Here is an 18,257-nt window from a genome sequence, read left to right as displayed (position 1 = left end):
AGTCGTAATTGTGCGCCTGGTCCATACGTAGGCAATGTATTAGGATATGTAGAATGCAAAACATCGGGTGAATACCCTGTCTGTAGGGGAGCGGTAAGAGGTGGATGGCAGGCTAGCGCGGGATAATGCACACGGGCACTGGACGGCATAACGGGCTCAGCAGTAGTAGTCGGAGTTGGGCATCGGTCTGAGAAACACGCTCTGGATCGAGGAGGCTCTCCTGGAAGACGTATTTTCATTGAGCCTCGGATGTGCCGTTTCCGACGACTATACAGCATGGCAAAATTCCATAGGCACTAAATGGAAAAATATTGCGACGCTATGAAGAAGTAAAGTGCCGATACATCAAGAGCCATAGCTGTGATTGTATGTGTGCTCTGCGCCTCGCCATCTCGCCGCCCGCCAACCGCCGCATCGATACGAACAGGATGAATCTTTTAGTACTGTATTCGTGTGGACCAGTGTTACTTTTGTTCCTTACTGTTCAATAACAACATAACATTTACCAGAACTGTCCTATCATTTAATTATCCTCATCACTAACCTAGACAGGATCCTTTCCACATGTTGTGCAATCCGAGTGTCCCGATATGAAGATTTAAAGTTTATGTTAATAATAATTACCTGCAGACCTATCTATGTTAGAATGATGTTTAAAGAACTTTGTTGTTAATGAATATATAGGTAAATAATATAGGTCTGACAAAGTTGGAAGACAATGTTGAAATTGCTTTAATAATGAAGGCTAATTAATTTGAGACAAAAATAATGGTAGTTAAATGAGCAAGAAATAAGACAAAAAGAGTTGTAACTCCTATATTGGAAATCTTGAGTGCTTAACGATTCCATAATCAAAATTTTCAGTACAGTGATCATAACAGTTTCAGGGTTCCCTCCCCCCCCCCCCCCTTTTTCTTTTCTATTCAAAATGGCTCTGAGCACTATGGGACTCAACTGCTGAGGTCATTAGTCCCCTAGAACTTAGAACTAGTTAAACCTAACTAACCTAAGGACATCACAAACATCCATGCCCGAGGCAGGATTCGAACCTGCGACCGTAGCGGTCTTGCGGTTCCAGACTGCAGCGCCTTTAACCGCACGGCCACTTCGGCCGGCGCTTTTCTATTCGTTTAAATTCCGAAGTGTACTGAACTGATTTGACCAGCAAAGTTAAAGTCAATATAAAACCAAAATTTATTAGTGTTTTATCTTTTTCAAAAATGGCATTGTATGTGTGTTTCGAAAGTGCTATTTCTAGGGTAACCTATGCCCGATTTTAATCAGAGCAATAGACAGTACGAAGTTCGTAGTAAACATTATAGTGTATTGTTGTGTATTTTTGGCTTGTCCATATTAGTACAGAAAGTGAAATTATTAGTTCAGTAGATTTTCTGGTTCTAAAATTTACCATATTATGCAGTGCTATTACGTGTTGTTTTGTATGAACATACATCAACTTGTACTGGGAAGAAACTCAGTTAATGCCTAATTAGGCTGGCGACCGTATTATTAACAATTTGGTAGCATCTGCTGTGTTGTTTCTTGTCCGTCCTAACGTGTAGTTACACTTCAGATTTGCTTGACGTATCATTGTTGTTACTGAGTGGGTGGAAGTCTGATTTTGCCTCCATTCAGGTACACGCGGTCAACATATATACCAAAATCCTTTCTTATAAGGTGAAGCCCGTCAACTTACCATAGTACAGGCTTTAATAAGTAATGTGCGCAGTAGCGTAGGGTTACAAGTTCGTGAAAAAAATCATGCGCCCGTAGCACTTTAGCAGTTGTGGACGGCTATAGAGGTCGCGTGCCTCAATATTTCTGCTGTGGTCTTCCAAGGACTTGTTGAGTTCATGCCGCATCGAGTTGCGTTACGCCGGGCAAAAGGAGGATGATCATGTTTGGTTTGTGGGGTGCTCAACTGCGCGGTTGGCAGCGCCCGTACAAATTCCCAACCTTCTCTCAGCCCAATCTCGCCGCTTTCATGAATGATGATGAGATGACGAGGACAACACAAACACCCAGTCATCTCGAGGCAGGTAAAAATCCATGATCCCGTCGGAAACCGGAACCAGGACCCCGTGATCGGGAAGCGAGAACGCGACCGCGAGACCACCACGAGCTGCCTACCCGTGCGACAGGAGGTACGACAATATGATGGGAGGTATCCTATGACTTATGCCACCTCAGCATATATTGATTGATGATAGCAAGCCACAGATGGACCGCCTTGCCTGCTGATGCGAGCTGTGTCGAACGCTAATCTCATCTTCAGCATTGCTTAATGGAGACACGACCGCCGAAGCACAACTGTTTCATTCTGTTACGACCCAAGCACCTTACGTGGAGTCGATTTCGTAGACAGACCGAGGTAACTGAAACGATACCAACCTTAGCTACCTTCCGACGGAGGGCGTTAATGGTCAGTCACACTGTGGAGCCACTGCGACCCTTGCTGACCCTGCCACACGACTCGTGGCTAGAGAGGACTGACTTGTTCTAACTCTAATGGTTGAATCCGCGTGTCTTCTCTCTGAAACAAGAGCGCCCTTTGCAATTATTTGACATTTCCATAATTAGTGTTCTTTTCACTTTGAAAGGGTAAGACGGCTGATACACAATATGTAGAAAAACCATGAGGGAAAAATAAGACTAGAAGACCAAGAACGAAGTCCTCGGATGATAAAGGGTGTAAGATGAGGATGTAGTCTTTCTCTCCTACTGTTCAATCTATACATCGAAGAAACAATGGTGCAAATAAAAGAATGATTCGGAAGTGGAATTAAAATTCAAGGTTAATGGATATCAGTGATAATATTCGCTGATAACTGTACTATCATCAGCGAAACTAAAGAAGAATTGGAGGACGTGTAACATGTAATGAACAATCAAACGAGTACAGAATATGGATTGAGAGTAAACGGAAGAAAGATGAAAGTAATGAGAAGTAGCAGAAATGAGAACAGCGAGAAACCTAACGGTAAAATTGAGAATCACGAAAAGAAATTAAGTAATTCTGTCACCAATACAGCAAAAAAAAAAAAAAAAAAAAAAAAAGTTGACGGACGGAGCACAGGACATACAAAACAGACTATCACTGGCAAAGAGGGCATTCCTGGCCAAGAAAAGTGTACTAGGTATCGAACCTTGGCCATAATTTTAAGAAGAAATTTCTAAGAATGTGCGTTTGGAGCGCAGCGTTGTGTACGGACTGTGGGAAAATCAGAGCACAGGAAAATCGAAGCTTTTGAGATGTACTACATGTGTTAAAAATCTGATGAACTGATAAGGTAAGGAATGTGGAGCTTCTCCGCAGGGTCGGTGAGGAAAGGAATATATGGAAATCACTTACAAGAAAAGGCACGGGATGGTAGGACATCTGTTAAGACATCAGGGAATAACTTGCATGGTTCTAGAGGGAGCAGCTGTAGACGGTAAAAACTCTAGAGGAAGACAGAGATTGGAATACAACCAGCATATAATGGAGTATGTATGTTGCAAGGGGTACTCTCAGATGAAGAAGTTGGCACAGGAGAGGATATCGTGGCGGGCCACATTAAACCCATTAGAGCCCTCATGACCCAAAGCACAGTTCGAAATTTTGTTCTTAACTTATGGGCTTTATAGGTTCCTGATCAACCCTGAGCTGTTCTGGGCGGTGACGATAGCGTTCTTCCTGGGGTACCTGCTCTCCACTCTGTTTAAGTGCAGAAACGCTCTGTTCTCCAGTTTTACAAGTATTGTGGGTGGGTAGGTGCAGGCAGCAAATAGAACTCTGGTGTTTTGTAGATATAGCACATAAGGTCATATAACTTTCCAAGTGCTCATCTAGGATTGGAGACACATTAGCCATATTCTCTATTAGAAAGAAATATCACCTACACATGAAATCTAGGACATGTTGCAATTTACATTTAGGAGTCCATTTTGTCGTCTCTTTGACACAGACAAGGGGTCGGCCTCAGGCATCAGACACTGCCAAACGATTCCGCTCATATTTGGCAGGTCACTTGTGTGTGACCTAAAATGAAAGACTCTAATACATTTTGATTCAATACTCTTCATTTTTGAGAAAATCGTCCCTACAGTTCATGACGCGTAATATGGGATCGATAGATAAATGAAAACTGAGCATTTTTAGTTATCATATATTGAGGCCAAAAACGTGCAGTTTTCTAGTTATCGAGAAAATAATCTGTTACGATTGTCTCTTATGTACGGAGGAAACGCTGCTGGTGTAGCAACCAAGGCATCTGACTGGGGAGCAGAGAACCTGTCTTCGATTCCCAGTTGCATTCAGCAGCTTTCTTTCATTTGTATTTTTTCCTTTTCGAAACTGGTAGGTATAACGGGTTAGTAGTGTAATCAATAAGATATGGTAACAAGATAGGAAAATAAATTTCTCAGACGATATCGATTTAATCGTGGTTGCCTTACAATGACTTTTTCACTCGCTTTGTTACACGCCCTCACTATCCTTCGAGCAACTAGACTGATGGTACTTGCTTATAAACATTCGAAGCAAATATACACGCAGCTCCAAGAACATCTAATCAATGAAAAATTCGCCTAACTACTCGCTCCTTCCGAAGATTCGGCAAAAAATATAGTTTGTTTACGTTTAAAAGTATTTCTTTTGGGAATTGATTTTAATGTATATCACGCATACGATAACACCACTTGAAAAACCAGTGTTGAAAGTTGAACACAAGTTATGCTCTGAATAGTTCTTGAACTTGCGTGGTTGTGCAATTTCCACTGGATATACTGAAGCACATTGCAATTTTGGAAACTCCAAATGAAGCTCCGTCCCGCGCCTCAGAAGAACGTTCAGAGGTGGACTGATGAAGCAAGTAATGAAGGGGTTCGACGAGGAAAGGAATATGTGGAAAATACGATGATAGGTCATCTGTTAAAACATTAGATACTAGAGGGAGCTGTAGAAGAGGACAGAGGTAGGATACACCCAGTAAATAATTGGGGATTTAGGTTGCAAGTGCTACTCTGAGATGAAAAAGTTGATTCAAGAGAGGAATTGGTGTTGGGCCTCATCAAATCAGTCAGAAGACTGATGAGCTGTCTGGGTAGTTTGCCTGTCTTCTTATTATTTCTTATTGATTACCTTATTAACCCTCCTGATCCTACCAGTTTCGATACAGAAAAAATACAAATTAAAAAACTGCAGAATGCATTTGAGAATCGCCCATACGTTCTCTGTTCTGCAGCTAGAAGCCTTGGTCGCTTTACCATTGAGTAGCGTGTACTTTAGGAGTAGACAGCGGCAGTCATGATAGTTTCTTTCCTCGACTTCAGGGAAAGTATGCTTTATCTGACTGAAACATAATCAGTCCTGTCAACTTTGTGTGTCATGAACATTAGGGGGGGGGGGGGGGGAATTAAACCAAAATATTTTAGAGTCTTTCATTTTTTCATTTTAGGTTGTGATACGCCGACACTTAACAGCTGTTTTGTTTAACCTTTGAATCTAAAGGGTGTGGAAGAGCTGACCCAATAAATTGAACATTTCAATTCCAATGGTTTTATTAACTACCCAAAACAAACTCACATACAATTTGACAGGCACCACTCGGGCAAGATTATTTAGGAGACATTCAGTACATAAATCATAAGCAAGTTAATAAATAACTTTAACAAAGAACTCTAGTTAAGACACCTTATTTAAGACCCTTTCAATCAACAATGCACGTTGCCCACGATTTTCCATCAATATTGACAGAAACCACTGAGGCTGAATTTAACCATAACTTTAACAAAAAACTCTAGTTGAGACACCTTATTTAAGACCCTTTCAGTTAATATTGCATGTAGCCCACGATATTCCACCAAAACTGACAGAAGCCACTGAGGCTGAATTTAACCATAACTTTAACAAACAATTCTAGTTAAGGCACATTATTCAAGACCCTTTCAGTTAAAACCTTACATTACATTTAAAATAACACTTGACAAACAACCTTACTTCAGCACGTATACTTAAACATATTTACAGCTTGGTCACTCTTACAGAGCGATCTCGAAATTATTCAAACGCCCATTGACTTGTAAGATGGACTTTTACGGCATAGAAAGTTACAACCTTGTACAATGATGAAGGTCCAAGCCTGTAAAGCCGAAGTTTAATCACGAACGGTGGAACCAACTGAGAGAAGTAATTCTTAACTTCGAACCAAGACGTGGCTCCGTTTGCAACCTCGCTTTGAGTAGACCACCAAAATGTGAACCAAGCAGACGCTACCGAAGAGAAACACCCGAGCTCAGGCGAAGTCCATCGCCCGTAAGCCAAACTTGCAATCTAAAGAGAACACCTGCTCTTCGGTTGCCAGGAGGCCCCAGCTCACTGGAACACAGACCACACCCGACAACAGAAGGCAGAAAAACCTTTCCAAACCTTAACATTTAAGATTGATCAGTAAATTAATTCTATAAAATCAAGGCTTAACAACAACTACTTTAATTAGGAAGTGCTTCCTTTTAAGTGAAACAGCGCATGATAATCAAACACTACGAGTGGGAAGTGATCTGGCTCACATGAACCGGCACTCTCCAGAACTTAATGACAGACGTCTGCAAATACATCAGTATTATGTGGAAGCAGCGGACACGCTTAGTAGGATGCCTCAAATGAAATCGAACAAGTATCACTTCACACGTCGTGCAACGTCTTCCTGTACCAGGAGCGATCACAATCACAGTTAACGAGGCGCTCTTAGTAATCAGCACCCTTAACTGGGTGTCCAGATGCTGGGGCGATTTTGAGAAGAAACCAGACCATCATTTCGCAAGACCATAACAGCGTGTCCCTCCAAGGAAGCAGACACATCCACAGCTCACGAGGTTTCCGGACACTGCACAGCGCCGGCCAACTTCTGCCGACTCCAGCACAACCATGTGACTACCGCCACCCGGCCTCAGGCACGCCGTCTTCACTTCTGTCCGCAAACCAATCGCCGACTCGCGCACCACCGCTTTCCGTTCTCAAAACGTTATGTCCTCTCTTCTCTACTCGCTGTCGGCACTCCCTTTTACCACGGACCGGCCCAAGCTCAAAGACAAACAAAACCTCTGCACTAGGAAATCGATCGTACTCATGTCAGAGATACTACTGGCGCCAGTCCCGCCACGGCTCAGGTTGTACGTAAGCGACCTCCCAAATACTAGCCGAATCGGTTGGCGGTGTCTGAGACCTCTCCCTTGGGAGCACAGGCCACACACCATAAGCGAAATTGTATCTTCAAAAAAGTAGAGAGGGAACAGATAAAAGAGCGTTGGCGGATTGGATGAACGGACTAAATATCGAGAACCAGTCTTTGATTTCGAAAAGAACAGACTGTTCCACGAGCTGTGTGTAAGCGTACCCCATTATGCTAATATCTAGCAGAGGCAGTGTACTTTTCGTCCGTCGGTGGTTATCTTTAAGCTACCACCCGGCTAGACCGAGTTTGTGCATTGTCGTCACGGTGCAGAACAGAGCTTGGGAATGCCAGAAATGTGGGTGGAACAGAGATCCAGACAAGTGGTTTCACGGTGTATGGTTGACGTACGTAGGAACTTCAGGAAGTGTGTTACACACGCCGTCCCACACAAGACCCATCCGCAACAATAGTAGCATGTTATCATGTTGCGTTTGCTGCAGACATTTCTATATGAATGCGTGGTGTCCGTTCTTTCGGACATGTCCCAAAGTCCAGACGCCACGCATTGGTAGATAACTGATTCGCCTCGATGGGCAATGAATCCACAACATTCTACATCTACATCTACATTTATACTCCGCAAGCCACCCAACGGTGTGTGGCGGAGGGCACTTCAAGTGCCACTGTCATTACCTCCCTTTTCTGTTCCAGTCGCGTATGGTTCGCGGGAAGAACGACTGCTGGAAAGCCTCCGTGCGCGCTCGAATCTCTCTAATTTTACATTCGTGATCTCCTCGGGAGGTATAAGTAGGGGGAAGCAATATATTCGATACCTCATCCAGAAACGCACCGTCTCGAAACCTGGACAGCAAGCTAAACCGCGATGCAGAGCGCCTCTCTTGCAGAGTCTGGCACTTGAGTTTTTGCTAAACATCTCCGTAACGCTATCACGCTTACCAAATAACCTTGTGACGAAAGGCGCCGCTCTTCTTTGGATCTTCTCTATCTCCTCTGTCAACCCGACCTGGTACGGATCCCACACTGATGAGCAATACTCAAGTATAGGTCGAACGAGTGTTTTGTAAGCCACCTCCTTTGTTGATGTACTACATTTTCTAAGGACTCTCCCAATGAATCTCAACCTGGCACCCGCCTTACCAACAATTAATTTTATATGATCATTTCACTTCAAATCGTTCCGCACACGTACTCCCAGATATTTTACAGAAGTAACTGCTACCAGTCTTTGTTCCGCTATCATATAATCATACAATAAAGGATCCTTCTTTCTATGTATTCGCAATACATTACATTGCACCTTCAGTAGGGACGCACATTTACGTTCAACCTCAATTTATCGACCATGGAAGACATGCAGGGGACTGGGGATAGGTAACGCTAGGTGGAAATGTGATTCGGACGGGGAGATAGTCTGTGCAGTTGCGATAAACATTGCGTACGCGTGGCACAGTAGTAAACGCAACTGCCAAGTCAGCAGGAGACCCCGGGTTAGGACGCCTGTCGGACACAGATTTTCACCGGCCGCCGCTGATTCCGCAGTTGATATCCCTTTCCTTTCCTTTCTCTCCCCTCCACCCTCAATTTACATAATAGACACTTTCTTCTTCGTTAAGGAAGGCACGTGCAACACTGTGTGCGATTAAAATGGGGAGAGAATCCGGAAACGTCCTCCAAGGTTTAAGTACACGGGGCAGTATGAAACTTGTGGGCAAAATGTCTAAATGTAACGCAGATTCACAGTCAAATTCTGGTGCCATGTGGACAAATGCTATATCGCGTCCAACCATAGAGAACGGTGCCAACGATTTGACCATGGCCGCACCAGACGTGGATGACACTGATTCGGAAATGCGGATTACGCACCATGCGATTTCCATCTTTTTGGCAAGCAGAAAGACCATCTGGGTGGAGAGAGATTTTCTAACGATAGGGATGTTCCTACGGCGGTTGTTGAATGGTTTTGTGACAAAGAAGCGATGTCTACTGTCCAGGCCTGGAACGATTGATAGAGCGTTCCGACCGTTGTTTACAGTGACTTGGTGTCACATTGAAATGAAGTGCTGCATTGAATAAAAGTAACTTGGCCGTCCTTAATAATGTGTAAAATACATTTTTATGTTGTGTGGAAGAAGTCGCTCGTATTTTTATATTGTTTTGATCCTCATTGAATGTTTATATTACGAAAACTTCAAGTGTTTCAAAATTCGCACTTACATAAATCACTAAGACTGGGCTGACTTTCTGCGGTATATCATCTTGTTTAATGGACGATTCGTGCAGAAGGATAACATTTGTGTTGCATGGATAGGGTGTGTGACTTGGATTGGATACGCATTATCTGACTATTTGAAAAAAAAAAAAAAAAAAAAAAAAGAGAGAGAGAGAGAGAGAGAGAGAGGAGAACAAACAAAAAAGGACAAAATTTCGTGTTACAATTGATCATATTTCAAGGCTTCCTGTTATTAATAACAAAACAATGAATCTAACGGTGTTTAGTTGTTAAAGCTGCTTTTATTAGCAATGCGATCTGCGGAAGTGAACCTGTTACGTGATAAGATGTCCCACTCCTGAATTTCCCAGACTAAAGGGCCAAAGTACTGCATGTACAAATATTGCTGATGCATGAACAGAACCGCCCCTTTGCACTCACGGCACACGTCCATGCGGTAATGGTTCAAATGGCTCTGAGCACTATGGGACTTAACGTCTGAGGTCATCAGTCCCCTAGAACTTAGAACTACTTAAACCTAACTAACCTAAGGACATCACACACATACATGCCCAAGGCAGGATTCGAACCTGCGACCGTAGCAGTCACGCGGTTCCGGACTGAAGCGCCTAGAACTGCTCGGCCACCGCGGCCGGCCCAAGCGGTAATCTAGGTCACTTCATACCTCATGAAGTAATATCCCTTCTATGACCACTGCAGCACCATTGACGCGTTCTCTCAGCTATTCCAATGTTTTTCACAGTAGGGGTACGTAAACACGGCCTTTACTGTATCCCCAAAGGAAAATGTCACATGGCGTAAGGTCAGGCGACCTGGGCCAAGGCAACAGAGCCACATAATCTTCACCGCTACGCCAAATCCACCGATGCAAAAGTTCGTCGTTTACGTAGCGACGAACGTCAGTGTTCCAATATGGGGTGCCGAGTAGTTTTGGAGGATGAAATTTTCGGAATCAGCAGAGACAACCACAGCTGTCACATATCAAGGTAAAACATACCCGCCACAGTTTTCTCACAGAAGATAAACGGTCTATACAGCTTCGTCTGTTACACTGCACAGCAAATATTAACCTTTGCCGAAGCTCGTTCATGCACCACAATTTGTTGACGATTTTCTATAGCCTACACTTCCACAATGTGACGTTTAAAGTTTCCAGCTAAATGGAAGGCTCCTTCGTCGCCGAATATTAGCTTGGAGGCGAAATATTCGTCCTCGAGTTCTTTCTGTATTGTGACGCAAAATGAAGGCGCCGGCCTTAATCTTCCCGTTTTAATTACTGCATGAGGTGCAGATAGTACGGTTTGAAGTGTACACGCCGTCGAAGAATCTTCCCACAGTTTGTTACTGTATTCCAAGATCGTGACTAGCGCGGACCGTTTATCTTTTTGAACCACGATTGCATCTCGCACAGTTGGCCTATCGGTATTTTTCTGTTTACAGAGCCAACGAGTGTTCATAAATTGTCGATACAAATGCTCAACGCACTGTACACATAGTGATTCTTTTCGATAGTTACGTCTGAGTACACACTGCACTGTTTTAATAGATAAACATCTCGCATATTCGTGAACAATTTTTTCCCTTACTTTGTCGCTATTTTGCCAAGCAACTGCACTCTCAATGTGAAATGGTGCGCACAATAAAATCTCGGTGAGTCTGCGACTATACTCAAAAAGTGGTTCAAATGGCTCTAAGCACTATGGGACTCAACATCTGAGGTAATCAGTCCCCTAGACTTAGAACTACTTAAACCTAACAAAACTGGGGACATCACACACATCCATGCCCGAGGCAGGAGTCGAACCTGCGACCGTAGTAGCAGCGCGATTCCGGACTGAACGGATCTACTCATGTATCAATCACATTTATACATGTAATACTTTGGAAACTATATGACTTTGTCGCGTACAATATACTGGCGGAAAAGGAATCACCATATCCAGAAGGAGTTGTGCGACATAAAGTTAAGTTTATGGGCGTGTTTCTACATCTGAGAAATGATAGCTGTTCAACTTTCGCGCCAGTCACATGAGTGTGGCGCTAGTAGCGCCACTATGAAGATGCAACTCAAGTTTGCTTTAAATAAACGCTGTAACGGTTGTGAGCGTTACTTACCATTAAGACTGGACGTGGTGCGTTGACGTTAGTCAAGAAAGCATTTACGGCAATAGAGACGCCATTATCAACATCTCACTGAGTTTGAAAGAATTTTTGTAAAATGGCTACGAGAAGCTGGATGTTCCTTCTGCCGTATGTCAGAAGGACTTCATAGAAATGTAGCCACATGACTACTGTGAGCGATAGGCACGAGAATGTACGATCGTAGGAGCACTCCCGTGGTTATCCCACGCACAATGACTACAAATTGGTACGTCAGTCTGGCGGTTCGATCAGTTGTGCTGTCATTTACGAACAGCATCCGAGGAGGTGTAGCATTTTCCAATAGGATAATGTTTACTTACATTGCGCTGTTGTAATGCTTAACGGGGTCTTGATATGTTGCCTTGGCATGCTAAATCACCAGATCTACCTCAAATCTAGCATAAATTGGACACAATCGGACGAAAACTCCAACATCATCCGCAAACAGCATTAACTGTTCCTGTACTGACTGACGAAGCGCAACAGTCATCGAACCCCATCCCACAAACTGACATCCGGCACCTGTAAAACACAATGTATGGACATTTGCATTCAACATTCTAGCGGTTACATCGGTTATTAATGTACCAGCAATCCACAAATGCAATGATTTACCTAGCGCTTACATTAACCTGTGATCTTGACATTTTAATCACTTGAGTACAGTACATTCCCTAGACAAATGTGTTCCAGAAATTTTATTACTCTGTAATAATTATTTTTGGTTTGCGATTTTTTTCCGTGAATGTACACTACTGGCCATTAAAATTGCTACGCCAAGAAGAATTGCAGATGATAAACGAGTATTCGTTGAACGTATATATTTTACTAGAACTGACATGTGATTACATTTTGACGCAATTTGGGTGCATAGATCCTGAGAAATCAGTACTCAGAACAACTACCTCTGGCCGTAATAACGGCCTTGATACACCTGGGCATTGAGTCGAACAGAGCTTCGATGGCGTGTACGGGTACAGCTGCCCAAGCGGACTCAACACGATACCACAGTTCATCAAGAGCAGTGTCTGGTGTATTGTGACGAGCCAGTTGCTCGGTCACCATTGACCAGACGTTTTCAGTTGGCGAGAGATCTGGAGAATGTGCTGGCCAAGGCAGCAGTCGAACATTTTCTGTATCCACAAAGGCCCGTTCAGGACCTGCAACATGCGGTCGTGCATTGTTGTTGTTGTTCAGTCCTGAGACTGGTTTGATGCAGTTCTCCATGCTACTCTATCCTGTGCAAGCTTCTTCATCTCCCAGTACTTACTGCAACCTACATCCTTCTGAATCTGCTTAGTGTATTCATCTCTTAGTCTCCCTCTACGATTTTTACCCTCCACGCTGCCCTCCAATGCTAAATTTGTGATCCCTTGATGCCTCAAAACATGTCCTACCAACCGATCCCTTCTTCTAGTCAAGTTGTGCCACAAACTCCTCTTCTCCTATTCAATTCCTCCTCATTAGTTACGTGATCTACCCACCTTATCTTCAGTATTCTTCTGTAGCACCACATTTCGAAAGCTTCTATTCTCTTCTTGTCCAAACTACTTATCGTCCATGTTTCACTTCCATACATGGCTACACTCCATACAAATACTTGCAGAAATGACTTCCTGAAATTTAAATCTATACTCGATGTTAACAAATTTCTCTTCTTCAGAAACGCTTTCCTTGTCATTGCCAGTCTACATTTTATATCCTCTCTACTTCGACCATCATCAGTTATTTTGCTCCCCAAATAGCAAAACTCCTTTACTACTTTAAGTGTCTCATTTCCTAATCTAATTCCTTCAGCATCACCCGACTTAATTCGACTACATTCCATGATCCTTGTTTTGCTTATGTTGATGTTCATCTTATATCCTCCTTTCAAGACACTGTCCATTCCATTCAACTGCTCTTCCAAGTCCTTTGCTGTCTCTGACAGAATTACAATGTCATCGGCGAACCTCAAAGTTTTTACTTCTTCTCCATGAATTTTAATACCTACTCCGAATTTTTCTTTTGTTTCCTTTACTGCTTGCTCAATATACAGAATGAATAACATCGGGGAGAGGCTACAACCCTGTCTCACTCCTTTCCCAACCACTGCTTCCCTTTCATGCCCCTCGACTCTTATAACTGCCATCTGGTTTCTGTACAAGTTGTAAATAGCCTTTCGCTCCCTGTATTTTACCCCTGCCACCTTCATAATTTGAAAGAGTATTAAAGTTAACATTGTTAAAAGCTTTCTCTAAGTCTACAAATGCTAGAAACGTAGGTTTGCCTTTCCTTAATCTTTCTTCTAATATAAGTCGTAAGGTTAGTATTGCCTCACGTGTTCCAACATTTCTACGGAATCCAAACTGATCTTCCCCGAGGTCCGCTTCTACCAGTTTTTCCATTCGTCTGTAAAGAATTCGCGTTAGTATTTTGCAGCTGTGACTTATTAAACTGATAGTTCGGTAATTTTCACATCTGTCAACACCTACTTTCTTTGGGATTGGAATTATTATATTCTTCTTGAAGTCTGAGGGTATTTCGCCTGTCTCATACATCTTGCTCACCAGATGGTAGAGTTTTGTCATGACTGGCTCTCCCAAGGCCGTCAGTAGTCCTAATGGAATGTTGTCTACTCCCGGGGCCTTGTTTCGACTCAGGTCTTTCAGTGCTCTGTCAAACTCTTCACGCAGTGTCTTATCTCCCATTTCGTCTTCATCTACATCCTCTTCCATTTCCATAATGTTGTCCTCAAGTGCATCGCCCTTGTATAAACCCTCTATATACTCCTTCCACCTTTCTGCCTTCCCTTCTTTGCTTAGAACTGGGTTGCCATCTGAGCTCTTGATATTCATACAAGTGGTTCTCTTCTCTACAAAGGTCTCTCTAATTTTCCTGTAGCCATCCCTGCTTAGCCATTTTGCACTTCCTGTCGATCTCATTTTTGAGACGTTTGTATTCCTTTTTGCCTGCTTCATTTACTGCATTTTTATATTTTCTCCTTTCATCAATTAAATTCAATATTTCTTCTGTTACCCAAGGATTTCTATTAGCCCTCGTCTTTTTACCTACTTGATCGTCTGCTGCCTTCACAACTTCATCCCTCAGAGCTACCCATTCTTGTTCTACTGTATTTCCTTCCCCCATTCCTGTCAATTGTTCCCTTATGCTCTCCCTGAAACTCTCTACAACCTCTGATTCTTTCAGTTTATCCAGGTCCCATCTCCTTAAATTCCCACCTTGTTGCAGTTTCTTCAGTTTCAATCTGCAGTTCATAACCAATAGATTGTGTTCAGAATCCACATCTGCCCCTGGAAATGTCTTACAATTTAAAACCTGGTTCCTAAATCTCTGTCTTACCACTATATAATCTATCTGATACCTTTTAGTATCTCCAGGATTCTTCCAGGTATACAACCTTCTTTTATGATTCTTGAACCAGGTGTTAGCTATGATTAAGTTATGCTCTGTGCAAAATCCTACAAGGCGGCTTCCTCTTTCATTTCTTCCCCCCAATCCATATTCACCTACTATGTTTCCTTCTCTCCCTTTTCCTACTGATGAATTCCAGTCACCCATGACTATTAAATTTTCGTCTCCCTTCACTGCCTGAATAATTTCTTTTATCTCGTCATACATTTCATCTATTTCTTCATCATCTGCAGAGCTAGTTGGCATATAAACTTGTACTACTGTAGTAGGCATGGGCTTTGTGTCTATCTTGGCCACAATAATGCGTTCACTATGCTGTTTGTAGTAGCTAACCCGCACTCCAATTTTTTTATTCATTATTAAACCTACTCCTGCATTACCCCTATTTGATTTTGTGTTTATAACCCTGTAATCACCTGACCAAAAGTCTTGTTCCTCCTGCGACCGAACTTCACTAATTCCCACTATATCTAACTTTAACCTATCCATTTCCCTTTTTAAATTTTCTAACCTACCTGCCCAATTAAGGGATCTGACATTCCACGCTCCGATCCGTAGAACGCCAGTTTTCTTTCTCCTGATAACGACGTCCTCTTGAGTAGTCCCCGCCCGGAAATCCGAATGGGGGACTATTTTACCTCCGGAATATTTTACCCAAGAGGACGCCATCATCATTTAATCATACAGTAAAGCTGCATGTCCTCGGGAAAAATTACGGCTGTAGTTTCCCCTTGCTTTCAGCCGTTCGCAGTACCAGCACAGCAAGGCCGTTTTGGTTAATGTTACAAGGCCAGATCAGTCAGTCATCCAGACTGTTGCCCCTGCAACTACTGAAAAGGCTGCTGCCCCTCTTCAGGAATCACATGTTTGTCTGGCCTCTCAACAGATACCCCTCCGTTGTGGTTGCACCTACGGTACGGCCATCTGTATCGCTGAGGCACGCAAGCCTCCCCACCAACGGCAAAGTCCATGGTTCATGCATGGTTCGTGCATTATCGTGCTGAAATATAGGGTTTCGCAGGGATCTAATGAAGGGTAGAGCACGGATCGCAACACATCTGAAATGTAACGTCCACTGTTCAAAGTGACGTCAATGCGAACAAAAGGTGACCGAGACGTGTAACCAATGGCACCATATACCATCACGCCGGGTGATACGCCAGCATGGCGATGAAGAATACATGCTTCCAATGTGCGATACCGCGATGTCGCCAAACACGGATGCGACCACCATGATGCTGTAAGCAGAACCTGGATTCATCCGAAAAAAATGACGTTTTGCCATTCGTGCACCCTGGTTCGTCGTTGAGTACGCCATCCCAGGCGCTCCTGTCTGTGATGCAGCGTAAAGGGTAACCGCAGCCATGGTCTCCGAGCTGATAGTCCATGCTGCTGCAAACGTCGTCGAACTGTTGGTGCTGATGGTTGTTGTCTTGCAAACGCCCCCATCTGTTGACTCATGGATCGAGACGTGGCTGCAAGATCCGTTACAGCCATGCGGATAAGATGCCAGTCATCTTGACTGCTAGTGAAATTTCGTGTCTGTAGCACGTCATCTTCGTGGTGTAGCAATTTTAATGGCCAATAGTGTAGTATAAACGGGTAGAAAGCTTTAAAAGTTGTAGAGACAAATGATGACTCATTTATCACGTAGAATTGCTATAATAGTAACATTGTACAGTACATTACTCCAGATTCGACATGGTGGCTGGTCGACTGCCTGTAATTTACAGTATTTCGCACCGTTGGTCGCTGGCTTTGAATAATTCACGAATCTTTAACACTCAGTAAATAGTAAGTTACGCTATAGAATAAGCAGCTGTATAATATTCCAAAGATAAAATTTGTTCACGAACTGTCGGAATGCTAGCTGAATTCGGAATCACACAAGCTGTTACGCTGTTGTATTATAAATTGTGAGCGGAGGCCGATTTGCACGCGGGAGGAAGCGTGGATGCCCTGCAAGTAATCTCGAGTACCGTCGCGAGACCCATGTTATTTGCAGAACTTGCCGCGGGCAGGAGAGGAAATAAATAATGGCCGCGAGAACGAGGCAGGCGTCCTGCTGCTGTGATGTACGGCCAACGCCCACGCATTGTGCGCGAGGCGCGATGTGTACCCAGAAGGTAGAACGCTCGCTGTGTCGGCCTCAGGAAGACTTCCGCAACGAGAAAAGTTTCAAGAAACAAGGCTTTGTTTGCACAAGGAAGCCACCTTAATAACCAGTTGGGAACAAGATTCTCGTGAACTAGGACAGAACACGGCCTATTGCTGCAACATTCCGTGTTCATTTCCTCAGGAAACGGGGCTTCTGTGAGCTGTTGCCGTTATGCTCTACGTCTTCATTGTGAGGAAGCAACGTGGCATTGTCCACGCAAAGTTATTACTGTCAGTCCCATAAAACCGTCGTGTAAAAATTTGGGTACGGCTGCATTGTAAAAAATCTTATTTCGTACTGTTAAGACCAAAGCTGAACGACAAAATAACCTCCAGCAACACTAAGCAATTCAAATTTATCAGTTTTGTAATTGATATTATCCATACATATTATAAAACTGAATGTATGTATGAACGAGTGTGTATGTGTGTATGTATGTATGTATGTTCCACATGTCCTGGAAAACCAGTGGATCAACTTTAAGCATACTTAATGCACATATTACTTGATGTCTGTAAAGAACCACTGCAAGGTTAAAAACCATTTACCATTCAAAGGGATGAGGGTGAGCAAGAAGCTTGGCTCACGACACGCAAAAAGCCAAATTATATTAATCCAATATTTGAGATTGATAGCACTTTGTGACTTGCAACTAACTTTACGCATAATTTCAAATCTTTAAGAGCCTTTTACTCGCTGAAACTTCCATAAAATAATGAAAGGAAAGCAGTTTATTGCCTACTAAATTTTTGATGTTCACACATAAAAATGCCACAACATGCATGACTTTTAATTTATTAGATCTTTGCTATTAACTCCATATGTAACATATTTTGCAGACAGTAATCACATATACCACTGAAATGCAAAATTGTATCATTGTATGGCACACTCTTCAAGTAATATGGCGTCATAAAAACTGAAATGCATGAAAAACTGCTATACCATGCATGACCTTTTGGTTTATTACTTCTTTACTACTAACTCAGTTCGCAAAACATTTCCCAGACAGTATCCACATATAACACTGGATGTATCTGCAAAATCATATCATTCTATGAGACGTAGTTCAGGAGATATGACGCCACAAATCTCGAACCGCTAGAGGTGCAAGTGAAATTTGTCGTCAAATATGTTT

This window comes from Schistocerca americana, chromosome 6 (genome assembly GCF_021461395.2).
Source record: "Schistocerca americana isolate TAMUIC-IGC-003095 chromosome 6, iqSchAmer2.1, whole genome shotgun sequence".
Taxonomy (NCBI): Eukaryota; Metazoa; Arthropoda; class Insecta; order Orthoptera; family Acrididae; genus Schistocerca; species Schistocerca americana.
The sequence above is the reverse complement of the archived record's forward strand: the minus strand, read 5'-3'. Positions refer to the sequence as shown.